Consider the following 13,734-nt stretch of genomic DNA (forward strand, 5'->3'; position numbering starts at 1 on the left):
AAAACTTAACTATTTCAGTAAATATAAAAATGGTGCAAAAATATAAATGCTTAGCATAATGTGTGAATATATATATATTTGTAAGTTATATAAAAAAAAAACTTTATTAGACTACAAAAATCGCAAAGCACGATCACTGGAAAAAATCTTTCATTGTGAGCGAAGCTTCTACTTCCGCTGTGAGGCCGTAGTTAAAAAACAAAACTGCATGCTGCTGCTTTGCAGAGATGCCATAAACCAGACAGAGTGTGGATTCCCTCGAGGTTCAATTCCATTTTGGCCAGATGGCCCAGGAAGGACACGGGGCTGAATCACAGCTTCTCTGCCATCAGGTTGAGGCTCTGCACGATTCGGAGCAAATAGCGCTTCCAGGAGATGCCGCCCAGATTGCACACACATAGGCTCCTCGAAGGTGATGCTTTCCAGCCAGGGCAGGAAACGAAGCGAACAGCAGACATCGAGGTGAGCTCTGATTAACGACATGCAGGCAGACCGCATCTGGGTTCCAAAGGCATCTCCAGCTAGAGAGACATCTCTGAGAAAAATTCTCTCGTTGCAAGTAAAGCATTTGAAGACAGGCGTCACCCTTCCATGGTCTTGTTGAAAGAAAAAACGACCAAATGGGTGTAGCTTTGCAAGGTTGTCACATCCCAAAAGACGAGCAAGATTAGCTCTGTATCTGGAAAGGCTCCATCTTTCACGTAGCATCAGGGAGGACATCCTTTACAGACGCAAATCAAAATTAACACAGCAGCTAGAAGGAGAAACGGCCAAAAATAATGCAGAGTTCCAGGAAAAAAGCCAAAAATTCCAGTTCCCAAATTCAGGATCTGTGAGGCTAAATACGCTGGAAGAGAGAGAAAGTTGCTCAAAACTGGTCCAAAAGCAGAAAAATTACTGTGTTGGAATATAGAGTTCAACAAGTTAAAGTCAGTAGTTATTGCAGCAGACAGGAGCTGGGAAAGCCGGTAGACTGCAGAGTCAAAGCTTTCTGAAGGCTGCAACAAAATCACTTTTATATCTTTCAAAGCAGAAATGATTGCACCTAAAAGTGGATATTTCAATTTTAATGAGTGCAGAAATGCATAACTCACATTAGTTGTTTGTTGAGAAAGAGGAGGATAGAAGACAAAATCATTACATACTGTCTTTACAGGTGTGGTTAAAATTAAAGTTCTACCCTTTGGCATTGAACAAAAACTATCAGTGGATAATAAAGCATAAGATCCGTTAGGTAAACGCAACAGATTAGTCACATTATTGGAAACCTTAACTGCTTTGACAGCAAAATCAGTAAAATTTACAAGATTAGAATAAGGAGAGTGATAGACTTCCTCACAAAAAACAACTGGATACTGAGTACATTTTGCAACTTGAATAAGTTCAAACTGATAAGCTTCATTCATGCACAGGTGTGTATTTCATATCTAGAGAGATATGTAAGGTTACATTATCTTGAGTTTGAAAATGTCCCCAGTTTAAGATCTCTTGACAAGATGTATATATCTTCCCATAAATTGGAACCTTGTAAAGAGACTTAACAATCCATTTATTTCTTGGATAGATCCAAGGAAAATAATTAGTCTTTTTGCCATTTAAATCATAGACAGCTATAATACTCACTTGAGCATTCTGTTTTAAAGCAATCCTTTGCAATTGAGTTAAGTTCAATAAGTTAAAAATCTCATTCCAATTAATATGTTCCCATACAGGTTTTCCACTCAATAAGATGTCAATTTCTCTTTGCACAGATTGGATCACTTCATGAGCAAAGAATTCAGTCTGAATCTCAGATAGATCACTTGTGATTATTTGCAAAGCAGCTATTAGCTGATCTCTGAGCTGATAAATAGCTTGCTTTGTGACCTGAAAACTACGCTGAGTAAATGCAAAACCAGTATTTATCCCTAGTAAGAACCGTAAAACTTCAGACCATGTAAAATGTTCCATGAAAGCATTTGCTTGTCTAGTTTTTCTAACCTTTTTGACAGGGAACAAATTCAAAAGGTCTGTCTCATTGGCATTATAAGTTTGATACCAATTATTGACAGGAATCCATTTACTTAAATGATCCTGTACTTGCTGAAATGAATAACCATTTCTTAACCAATTGATACAATGTTTTCCCAAAGAGTATAGGATAACCTTTTTCTTAGCAGTATGTTTAGTATACAATTTAAGTGGTCCAGTAGCTGAACCAAAAAACCTTTTATTACACAGATTTCTCTGAATATCCCATTGAATTCTTTCACCTGTCTTATGTCCAGGTCTTAAAGTACCATTAGCTAAAAGTTCCTTTCTCAAGGTTTCATTAACCTGCATTACATTTGCATGTAAAGATTTCCAAGGTTCACCAAATTCTTCATAATTTGAACCAAAACATGTAACTTCCCATATAGTTTCATTCAAAAATAAAAGTATTTCAGGATACCAACATGCTAACTGCATGGAATCCTTATTTCCAACTTTCCATATTTTATTTCCAGTATCCCTCCCTCCCCATGGAGCAGAGATAGGAATTGCTCTGTTCCATGCCTGAAAACCTGCATCCCCATGTGAAAAAGCTAAATTCCACCATTGAGTATTATAGAGGGATGTACCCTCAAAAATCAAAAGATTCCTCGGTTTAATAGTGGAAAAATTACACGCTCCGGGATACTTGAGGATTCTGAAGGACCAGATTGGGAAACTCTGTTGCCTGGAAACAGAATCTTCAGGAAAGGGTGCTGAGCAATGCTCGCAATGGACATAGCTCGGGTAGGGACGAACTGGATCAAGGCTCACCGCATAAAGGTGACCAAAATGCAAAAAACATGTCTGTTCCTGCCATAAAAGTGAAGAGACAGGAGCATCTGACAAGACTGAAAAAGAAGTCAGTGGCAGAGGAGTTGAAAAAATCGTAGCTAGAGTCTTAACAGCTGACTGCATAGCTGGAATGTTGTTGTAAAAAACATCATGAGGAAACAAAGTTTGTGTGTCATACACAAAAGTAACTGGAATTTCCAAAAAAGTGGCATTAGCAACAAAAAGGTATGGCCGATTTAAAAGTAAGAGGCCACTAGGAATGACTGAGTAAGTGAAGTTAAGTGCCTGCCGAATTTCTCTCCTGTCTCGGCCGAGAGAGCGGCTGGGCGAATTTACAACCTGAGTGTCAGGGTTGATGTGAGCAGGAGGGAGAAAAATGCCTTTGAAGACAAAAAAGAGAAAAATAGTGAAAAAAATAAAAAACAAAAAAGTCAATGTTAGAATAAAGTAAAAAATCTTCTTATCAAGGGAAGTGATAGGAAAAGAAAAACATTGTTTAAGCCTATTACTCCAAACAGAAAAAGAAAAAGAGAGTTTGGAGCCCTGTTCTGCAGAATTTCGCAGATCAGGAACAGGCTGAGGGTCAGCATTTTGACAAAACCTGGTTTCTTGTACAGCTGTCTCCTGTGAAAAAGAAGAGGTCAGCATAGGATTCCTAGTCTGAAGGAACATTGTAAAAACGAGAAACAGGCTTTACATTGTCTACTGAAATAAATCTGGAGGACTGATCAGTTCCCAAACCAGGAACTTCAATTACTCTGGAGGAAGGCACAGATAAAATCGGAGCAGGAGGTCTGAACCTGGGTCCTAAGGAAGCAGAATCAGGAATGCGTTCCAGAACGTAGTCCCCTGCTTGTGGCTGCCATCCAGAGGAGAGTTCTGTGGAAGGAATCTCAATGAGAGTGTTTAATTGCAAACGCATAGATTGCAATTCAGCCAAAATTTCATCACGTGTCCGTTCATTAAGACATACAGTCAAATCAGTGTGCATTGGAATACCAAACAGCATTTCATAGGAACTTTTCTGCAAAGGAGCCTTTAACATATTATTAATACCTCTCTGAACTATAGGAAGGACCTTGAACCAAGAGAGGGTGGTGGAGAGCAAGAGCTTAGAGATACCGTTCTTTATTACTTGAACGTGCCTCTCAACGCAACCATTTGACCTGGGAGAGTTGGGGCAAGAGTGCATAACCTGGAAGCCTAACTGATCACCTAAGCTCCGAAATTCTGCTGAGGCAAAACGTGGGCCGTGATCTGTGTAGACCATCACAGGAGCGTACGCTGCAGCAAATGGAGAAAACGTAGTAACTAAAGCACGTGCTGTCAACTCCCTCTGAGGGAAGATCCATGTAAATTTAGTTAGAGAGTCCACAATGACTAAAGCGTATTTAAAGCCATGTGATGGAGGTAAAGGACCGATGTGATCCAGGTAAAGGATCTGAAAAGGCTGTGAGCCTCTTGGAATGGGTCTTTGAGGAGGTTGAGAAATGTTAGCTGGATTAACTAATAAACAGGGCTCACAATTTGCCACATAGTGAGCAGCCTGTCTAGCAAGGGCTGGCCACCAAAATTTAGCTTGTAGAGCCTGTGTTGTGCCTTTACGGCCAAGGTGTAGGAATCCCAATCCTTCATGCGCTTCTTTTAGCAAAGACTGACGCATGGAGACTGGAGGAAGAATTTTTTCCCCAGCTTTGGGTAAAATTACATGACACCAACCATCTTTTAGAAGATAGGTGTACGTTTGAGGATAGCCAGTAGGATTTGTCTTAGTAGAATCTAGACAAGTCTTAAGGTCTTCATCCAAATGGGTTTGAGACCGTGTAGTAACACCTACAAATGATTTTAATCTTGCTTCTTTGGCAGCAAGGTCTGCTGCTGAATTTCCAGAGGCATGTAAACCAGTGGATTGATGTGCCCTGACATGAGCAATATAAAGTAGCTTCGTATCATAAAGGGCAGCTAACTGTTCCCAGAGACGTTTGGCTTTAATTGGCTTGCCTTTGGAATCACGGAAGCCATTCTGCTTCCAATAGGGAAGGTCTATAGTCAATCCCCTGTAGACATAAAAACTGTCTGTATAAATTATCACAGGGCCGGTGGCATCTGCAGCCTTAGCGGCTGAAAGAACCCCAAAAAGTTCTGCTAGTTGAGCCGTCATATCACCTGCAGGGAAGATTTGTTTTTCTTGTAAAACAAATTCTTCTGTATGAGAAAAAAAACCTCTCACATAAGCATATCCTGCAGAATATTTGTGCTTTGTTCCTATAGCCTGAACAGAGCTGGCATCTGTATAAAATACTTGTTTATACTGCCATAAAGGAAAAGGAATATTGTCAATCTCTGGCTCTCCCGTAAGAAAAACTTCTGGAGAGTTTTGGAGAGAGGACAGAGCAGGGTCATATAAAAAAAGAAGATCTGGGTCAGAAATATGAGAAGACCACAAAATCCAGCGGCTATGGAGCGCTTTATGTGATTGGTCTCCCGAGCGAGTAGAAGACTCTAAAGAGGGAATTGAAGTGATAAAAGTAATTTGTTGACCAGCAGCTAAAGGTCTAAACTTAATCAAAGCACAATTTATAGCTGTGAGAGTTTGTTCATCTCTACTAAATTTTTGTTCCGCACAAGAAAAAGTGTGGGAGACAAAAAGAATGGGTTGTTTTTCCCCAGTGTTGTGGAGTTTCAAAGTGAAACCACCTGAAAGAAGAATAACATAAATTGTCAACCCTAAAGAATTATTTCTGTGAGTAAGATTCTCAGCGGAATTAATCTCCTGTATGAGCTGATGCATTTTATGAGTGTGTTCGTCAGTCCAAGCCGAAGGAGTAAATTTACCTCCTTTCAGTAAATCATAGAAGGGACGGACTTTCAAGGCAAAGTCAGGAAGATAATTCCGAGCAAAATTAAAAATGCCTAAAAGACTTTGAAGCTGTCTCAAAGTTTTAGGTGGTTGAAGCAATAGGAGCTTTTCCAAAAAGGAATACCTGAACTATGCAGATTTTGAACAGCTAAAGTCTTAACCTGCTTGTTCAATGCTCTTAAATCCTGTACCAGACGGTAAGACCCATCCTTTTTAGGAACAGCAAGAATAGGAGAATTCATAGAACTTTCAATAGAAGTTAGGATGCCTTGTGCTTCTAATCGGGAAATCATTTCAGCTAGGAAGGGAATGGAATCTCTCCGAATAGGATATTGTTTTTGTGGCTTAGGGGGGGCAAGGAGTGGAATGACATGGGGGGGGGGCTTGAAAGTCTCTCCCCGCATGTTCTGGAAAGCGTCTACAAATACCCATCTTTTCCCATTTGTCACAAAGATACTGTGCCTCAGAAAGAACTTCTGGGCAGAAGGCTTGCTGTATTATGGGCAGTGAAGGGGGACAATCCCTAACAAAGAGTGGAGGAAAATCATGATAAGCTAAAATGATATCATAATTAGTATGAGAAATGTCTAAAAAGACTGCTTCCACTGTTTGACGCCAAAATGCTTCAAAAAATAACTGAACTTTATAAATTTTCAAAGATGGTAAAGAAGTATTTGCCACCAAGTGAATATCTGTCACAGAATTAGTAAGAATGGCTTCAAAATGAGAACGGAGGGTCTCATTAATTATTGTTTGTTCCGCTCCCGTGTCCCACAGGGCTGTGAGCCAAACATTCTTCGACAGAATCCTGATCTGTGGCAGGGTCATTTCCTTTTATGTTGGAATGGACGGCTGCCTTTTTAAACTTAGAAAAAACTTTTTACTGACCTTCACGAGGAGGCTGAGGCTGGGCAGAAGAAGCGGAGGTGTGTTCCGCTTGAAACTGAGAAGAGTCCCTATCCTTAAGCTGAAGCTTGTCTCTGTAAAAGCGTTTGTCCCTGAAAGTAGAGGGAGAAGGAGCTTCAGAACGGGGAAAACTCTTAGAATGGAATTCCGGCTTTGATGTTTTATCTGAGCTCTCAAAAAACTGTCTGGACTCCTCTCTCTGAGAAGAAAAATCCTTAGACTTTTTTTTGCTCTGAGAGTGTTGCTTGTCAGAATTATCTTTGGAAGATTTCTGACCTAATTTTTGTCCTGTGACATCCCTGCCTAGGGTGGAATAGACTTCTTTTACGATTACGGAAAAACGGGCCGCTCTTTCAGCATCAGATTGCAAGGCATCTAGCCGAGTCTGAATAGCAAATTTAGAAGTGTCTCCTTTAATATAAGACTTAAGAATCTCCCAAACAACAGGAAAATTATTCAAGATTCTCAGACCCAAAGCCATTGTTGGGGCTGGACCTTGATCTCTGGAGATTTTCTGAAGAGTGTCATTTAGGGAAGCTATTGATGGAGTCCCAAAAACTGCACTATAGAGATAGGCAAAGATTGCATCCCAGCTGGAACACTCATGCTGTGGAGGGATAAGCCCTTCAGGCAACAAGAGAGCTAAAATCTTATGCCTCTGTGCATCATCACAATCTGGGAGAAAGGCCTGGAATGCTTGAATTTTAGAAGCAAACCAGAATGGAATTTTCTCCTTGTCTAGAGGAATTGGTCCTGCTACTGCTTTAATATTCTGAGGTGTAGATACCACAGATGTGGCACTTGGAGCAGTCATAGGAGTAGAACCAGTCAGTGCTGCAAACATGATAGCATGACTACGAAGTCTCAGATAATGACTCCTAAGAATCCTCATCTCAGTTCGAACATCAGCTAAAGGAAAAGCAGCAATTTGAGTTCCCGTGGGAGGGAAATAAGACAGGCCTTGAGGCCAAGAGAAACTGTCCGGAGCTCCTAACGGGCCATATCTAGAAACACCTGTAGGAATGTGTATATTACCTCCCAGCCAAGCTTGAATCTGAGCTTGGGTGAGTGGAATTTCTGTTTCTCTAAAAGCTTCATAATGAATGTTTGGACGAAAAGTCATACTTTCTATCTGTCCTTGAGCATTTAAAGCATCTAAGGTATAAAAAGAATAATGAATGCCACTGGCATCATCTGCAACATTAATCAAAAAGGTAACATGTGCACCGGCTCTGGCTCCATAATGAGTAACATGATCCAAAAAGGCTTGTCTGGCAGGCGGCAAGATAGCCGTTTGCTGAGCCATTTTTAGCCAACAATGAGTGGGAACTTTTAAATCTCTTTTAAACTGAAGGCCTTCAAGAACTCTTGACTCGGGGTCAAAAGAGAGAAATTAATTAGGAGTTCTGTATGTTAAAAAGGAGGCAAGCAAGAAAACCACGTTGGGCGCCATTTGTAACGAGTCAGTTCCCGTGTCTAAAACCAAGTTTCAACTTGCCAAGAGAAAGATGGATCTCTCTCCGGGGAAGCAGAAAGCAGTTAGTCTTTAGACCTGTCAAACAGATAAGTTCTTTGAACCAGCTGTTTATCAGTACATTTATTTATATAGGGTTCAGTATTGCTTTGCAACTCCTTATCAAACACACAGACACCAATCTAGAGTTTATTTCACTTTATTGAAAATACACCCTAGTTTTTTAATGAAGCAAGCAATCAAAATATAAATGGCTATTAATATGAATCCTATGACAACAGAACATAGAAAGGCAATAAGAAATAAGTTCACTAACATTTCTCAATAAATCCTAAGTTTAACATTGCTCAAAGTTTCCATGAAATACATAGGTAGAAATAGTTTCTCACCTAGATTCTCTCAAGAGATTTCTTCCATCAGTACCCTGCTTATTCTTTCTGTGTTTGCAATGATATACCTAATCATATGCAAATATTTAGGGTCTATTCACATGATAGCACAAACAAATATTGATTGGTTTGACACTTCACTGAATATTCATAATTTCATAGTACAGCCTTCCAATTAGTTAAAAAATTATGTCATAATCTAAACTTCACAACAAAACTACAAATCTCCAACAAGTGTCAGGAAAAGTTAAGTTGGACGATCACCATTGGTTGAATCTCTGATAGAAGAACATCAATCTCGGTAGAGTCCACTATTTTAATTAATTGTCAAAGGATGAAAGCACACCTGTTGAATTACCTTATACATAGAAAAAATACACTGAAAGTTCATGTAAAGTTTAAAAGTTCATCTAGAGTATAGAAGCTAGGCCTAGTATTGTTCAGTATTGATTATTGGCATATGATCTTAATCTATATTGGCATAACAACCTGCTCCGCTCCTGATCCCAGCCAGGTGAAGGCAGGGGCGGGCACTGCCACCTGCTCTGCTCCCGACTCCAGCTGGGTAAAGGCAGGGGGCAGGCTTTGCCACCTGCTCCGCTCCTGGTCCCAGCTGGGTGAAGGCGGGGGGGGGCGGGCACTGTCACCTGCTCCGCTCCTGATCCCAGCTGGGTGAAGGCGGGGGGGCAGGCATTGCCACCTGCTCCACACCTGATCCCTGCCTGGGCTTCCTGCTGCGGCGCACTCTCGGAGAGATGGGCTGCCTCATCAGGGCTTCCCTCCACAACAGTGCCCTCTGAAGGCGCAGCAGGGTAGGAAGTGAGTTGTCTGGAACACAGTTAACCTTTTATAGAGTAGCATTCCCACCAGGGCCAGCTGCTGTCCACCAAAAGGGGCAGGGCAGAGGGGCATCACCTGCACTTCAGGCCTAATGAGCTTATTCCTTAAAAGAGCCTCCATCTCTGGTCAGCCGACCAACCAACTCTGCACATGGAGATCAGGTCCACAGCATATATTTAAACTAGTTTTAGCAGCTGATTTTCTGTAACCTAAGTAACTGACTCCAAATCTCTGTAAGAGAAAATTCTCAACACCATCACCAAAGCACATCTCCCAGGATTCCCTGGGAAGAGGGGATGTCATGGCCAATAAACCAGGGCCTAACGTCTGCAACGTCAATACAGCTTGTATTTATTGTTATAAATGCAGACATCTTCCTAGGTCTCTCTGCAAAGGCTCAAATCAGTGACCTCCCTTTAAAAAAAATGTTATCATGATTGAGTTGCTTACAGTACTACATCTGACGAAGAGAGCTGTGGCTCTCGAAAGCTTATGCTATGATAAAGTTGGTTAGTCTTAAAGGTGCTACTGGACTCTACTATTTTGCTACTACAGACTGACACAGCTAACTCCTCTGGATCTATTATGGTACTACAGTTATTGGATGACTACTTACAATTTTAAAAGTTGACAATGAGGAAATTGAAATTGTTCAAGATTTTTCTATTCCTTGGCTCAATCATCAACCAAAAGAGAGAGTGCAGTAAAGAAATCAGAAGAAGATTGAGACTTGGAAGAGCAGCTGTGAGGGAGCTAGAAATGATCCTTAAAGATGAAGATGTCTCTCTAGGAACCAAGATCAAGATAATCCAAACGATGGTATTCCCCATTACTATGTATGGATGTGAAAGTTGGACATTGAAGAAAGCTGACAGGAAGAAAATTGATTCATTTGAAATGTGATGCTGGAGAAGTTTTGTGGATACCATGAATGGCCAAAAACACAATTAAATAAGTTCTAGATTAAACCAAGCCTCCTTAGAAGCTAAAATGACAACGCTAAGACTATCATACTTTGGTCACATCATGAGAAGACAAGGTTCTCTGGAAAAGTCAATGATGCTGGGAAAAGTGGAAGGCAGGAGGAAAAGAGGAAGACCTAAAAAGAGATGGTTTGACTTAATGAAAGCCATGTCCTCCACTTTGCAGGATCTGAGCAAGTCTGTTAATGATAGGACGTTCTGGAGGTCTTTCATTTATAGGGTCATCATAGGTTGGAGGCGACTTGACAGCACCTAACACATACATCAAGAAGTAGCTGCATCAAATGCTAGTAATAGTGCCAAAGTAAATGGGAAGCAGAAAACCTGCGATTAGAATCATCTAATCAGAGGAGTTAGCCGTGTTAGTCTGTAGTAGCAAAACCGAAAAGAGTCCAGTAGCACCTTTAAGACTAACCAACTTTACTGTAGCATAAGCTTTCGAGAATCACAGTTCTCTTCGTCAGATGCAATCTAATCATCTAACAAGCTCTGAAGTTCAAAGAAGGGTTGAGCCACCCCTCCAAAGAGAATAAATAATACTTTCCCCACTTGACAGTGCGAATCAAAAATCAAAACGTCTGTAAATTGCCTTAGACTGTGGGACACATTTCTGGGTTGGTTTTTTTGGTGTTATGTGAGGGCCTTTCCTACCTTTGTGAGTAGAACTTGCACCAAAAGGCATCATATTGGATCAAGATTCAATTTTTTTCTGCTCTCAGCAATGCCATGCCCACCATTTGCCACTTGTTGTTTGAGCTATGCCCTAGGACAGCGATGGTGAACCTATGGCACACGTACCACAGCTGGCATGCAGAGCCCTCTCTGTGGGCACACGAGACAAGTTGCCGATCGCTAGGTCCAGGGCTCATTTGGAGGGAGAATGCCTGCAACGGCGTTCCAGTAGCTCTGAGCAGAGATCACATGGGTTTTGGCCCTGTTCACATGATTCCTTTTCCTCAAGGCTGCATCCCTGCTGCCCGTCTCTTTAGCAGCAGGAAGCGGAGGCAGCAGCGAGGCGGCTGGGGCTGGCTTTCTAAAGAAGAGTAAGCTGCTTTGATTTAACTTGCTTTACTGAAAGTTGTGGCTCTTGAGCGAGTGAGAGAGAGAGAGAGAGAGAGAGAGAGAGAGAGAGAGAAAGGGAGAGTGCTTGCAAGCAGGGCTGCTGGTCTAAAGAAGGGCAAACTGCTTTGATTTAACTTGCTTTACTTTCAGTCGTGGCTCTTGAGTGAGTGAGTGAGTGAGTGAGTGAGTGAGAGAGAGAGAGAGAGAGAGAGAGAGAGAGAGAGAGAGATGTTAATTAGTTGGGACAACTGTATGAGTTGTTTTTTCTTAACTAAAACCTCAGTATTCAGGTTTAATTGCAGTGCTGGCACTTTGAAATAAGTAAGTTGGTTTTGTGTTGCAGTTTGGGCACTTGGGCTCAAAAAGGTTCGCCATCACTGCCCTAACAGCTTTATCACCACCCGATTGCCAGGCATTCCCACTGCAGGAAAACGTTTAACACTCAGCCTACCCACAAACGCCCCCCCCCCCCCGCCAAGGCTGTACCAAGTCATATCCTTTCTAACACCCAACAGCTACACTGTTCATGGAAGAATGCTTATTCAAGAAAACAATGTTATCAGACATATGCTGTGAGAGAAGTTCGGCCAGCGAATTCCAGAGCCGCTTAGCAGAGGCGAAAAATTAAACAGAAAGAGAGTTCTAGCTGCACCACGAACAAAGGAATCCTGGAAACGCCAAGGTGAAACGATTACGGCTATTACCTTGCTCTTCAAACTTCTCTTTAAAGTTGTACTCCCTATCACCCTTCTGCTATTTTTACTGCAGTGGATCCAAATATCAACTCTAGATCAAGATCTACTGCATGAAGAGTCATATGGCTTGTGTTGTATTGTGTTGGAGTATCACTCTAGGAACTGAGAAGCTTAACTTCCAATGCCCACTGAGCCAGTTAGCTCTTCGGCCAGTTAGTTACACTCTCTCTACCTAACAGCGTTGTTGTGAGGGAATATGGAAGAGGGGAGAAACACATATTTGCATTTTGCATTTATGTTTGCATGTATTTATTTGTATCCCGATTTTCTCCCTCAACGGGACTCAAAGCAGCTTAGACTGCTATTCTCCCCTCCTCTAGTTTCTCACAACGACCACCCTGTGAGGTAGGCTCGGATGAGAGTCTGCAACAGGCCCAAGGTCATCCAACAAACTTCCATGCTAGAAGTGGGGATCTGAGCCCAGAACTCCTCCGATTCTAGTCCGGCACTCTATCCACTACGCCACGTTGGCCCTCTGTATTGAGCTCCTTGGAGAAAGCACAGGATAAAAATACAAAAGAGAGAGAGAGAGAGAGAGAGAGAGAGAGAGAGAGAGAGAGAGAGAGAGAGAGAGAGAGAGTGTGTGTGTGTGTGCGCACATGCAAGAGAAAGACATGGCAGAAGGGACTAAACCACTTCTGCCTGTAGACAGAACAACACACTTTGGAGACCTCCCCTGTTAAAGATGCCCTGAAAACTGGGGAGGGGGGGGGAGCACAGCAAAGAATAGAAACTCCCTACACTATGTTTTTTTAAAAAATGCAGGGAGTTTTTAAAGGTTCTACTCATACAGACGGGCTGTATTGTAGGGAGGGGGCCTCCAAGAGATGCTTCACTAATGAGTTAGGGGCCACAGACTTCACCACTATGTTGCCTTATGTCCTATCTATTCACGAGATCACAATGGATCTTCACGTGACAGACAGAGGGCAGCAGGGTTAGCTAGGACAAGCGAGTTTTGGGACTCAAAACCTTATGTTGCCATGAAACTCACTGAGCAATCTCGGGTGGGGGATGCAGAGGGGTAGTGGGTGTGGATAAATCAGTACTGGTAATGAGACGGGAAGTCTAGATCTCCATTCAATCCAGGCGGATGCATTGTCTTGAGCGTCCTTGTCAGTTGCAATTCAGCAGTCTCTCTTTCTAATCTCCCTCTGAAATTCCTCTATAGGGTAACGGCTACTTTTTGCATACCTCAGCCTATTCAATCACGCCTGCCGTTGTCATTCACTGGCTATTACCATGGACTCACATTCTAGCTGTATCTGAAGAAGTGAGCTGAGACTCACGAAAGCTCATACCCTACCACAAATTTTATTAGTCTTATATGTGCTACTGGACGCATGCAAACAGACTGCAGCCTATATGATGGCTTCTACCAACCGGTTTTGAAGCGCAAGCAGCAGTCTGAGGTTCCAAATGTACCAGCCAGCTTTGATCCTCCTCCTCCTCAGCTCCATGATTCATTCACTCTTATCTGCCTGACCAAGCAGTCCCTGAAGGCACCGCAATAGCCACTGCTTGTCAGTTCTAGACATCCTGCCAAAGCAGTTAAGTTTCCTTATTCACAATTTGGTGAGATGTGAAAGCCAAGCCTTTACTCCGTACCTATTTGCATGGGAGGCAAGCTTCACACAAATGCATCATAAACAGAAAATTG

General features: G+C 42.0%; 1 protein-coding gene across 3 annotated transcripts in view; it reads right to left on the minus strand.

Moving 5' to 3' along the window:
* ACER3 (alkaline ceramidase 3) overlaps positions 1–13,734 on the minus strand; it is a 56,768-nt gene that overhangs the window by 28,003 nt on the left and 15,031 nt on the right. Inside the window, exon 2 of one of the 3 annotated variants that reach the window (XM_054973281.1) lies at positions 6,554–6,663. The exons of the other annotated variants lie outside the window; for them this stretch is intronic. The gene's annotated coding sequence lies outside the window, so the exon portion shown is untranslated. The remainder of the gene's footprint in view (positions 1–6,553; positions 6,664–13,734) is intronic. 3 annotated transcript variants of the gene reach the window in all.

Source organism: Eublepharis macularius, chromosome 3 (assembly GCF_028583425.1).
Source record: "Eublepharis macularius isolate TG4126 chromosome 3, MPM_Emac_v1.0, whole genome shotgun sequence".
Taxonomy (NCBI): Eukaryota; Metazoa; Chordata; class Lepidosauria; order Squamata; family Eublepharidae; genus Eublepharis; species Eublepharis macularius.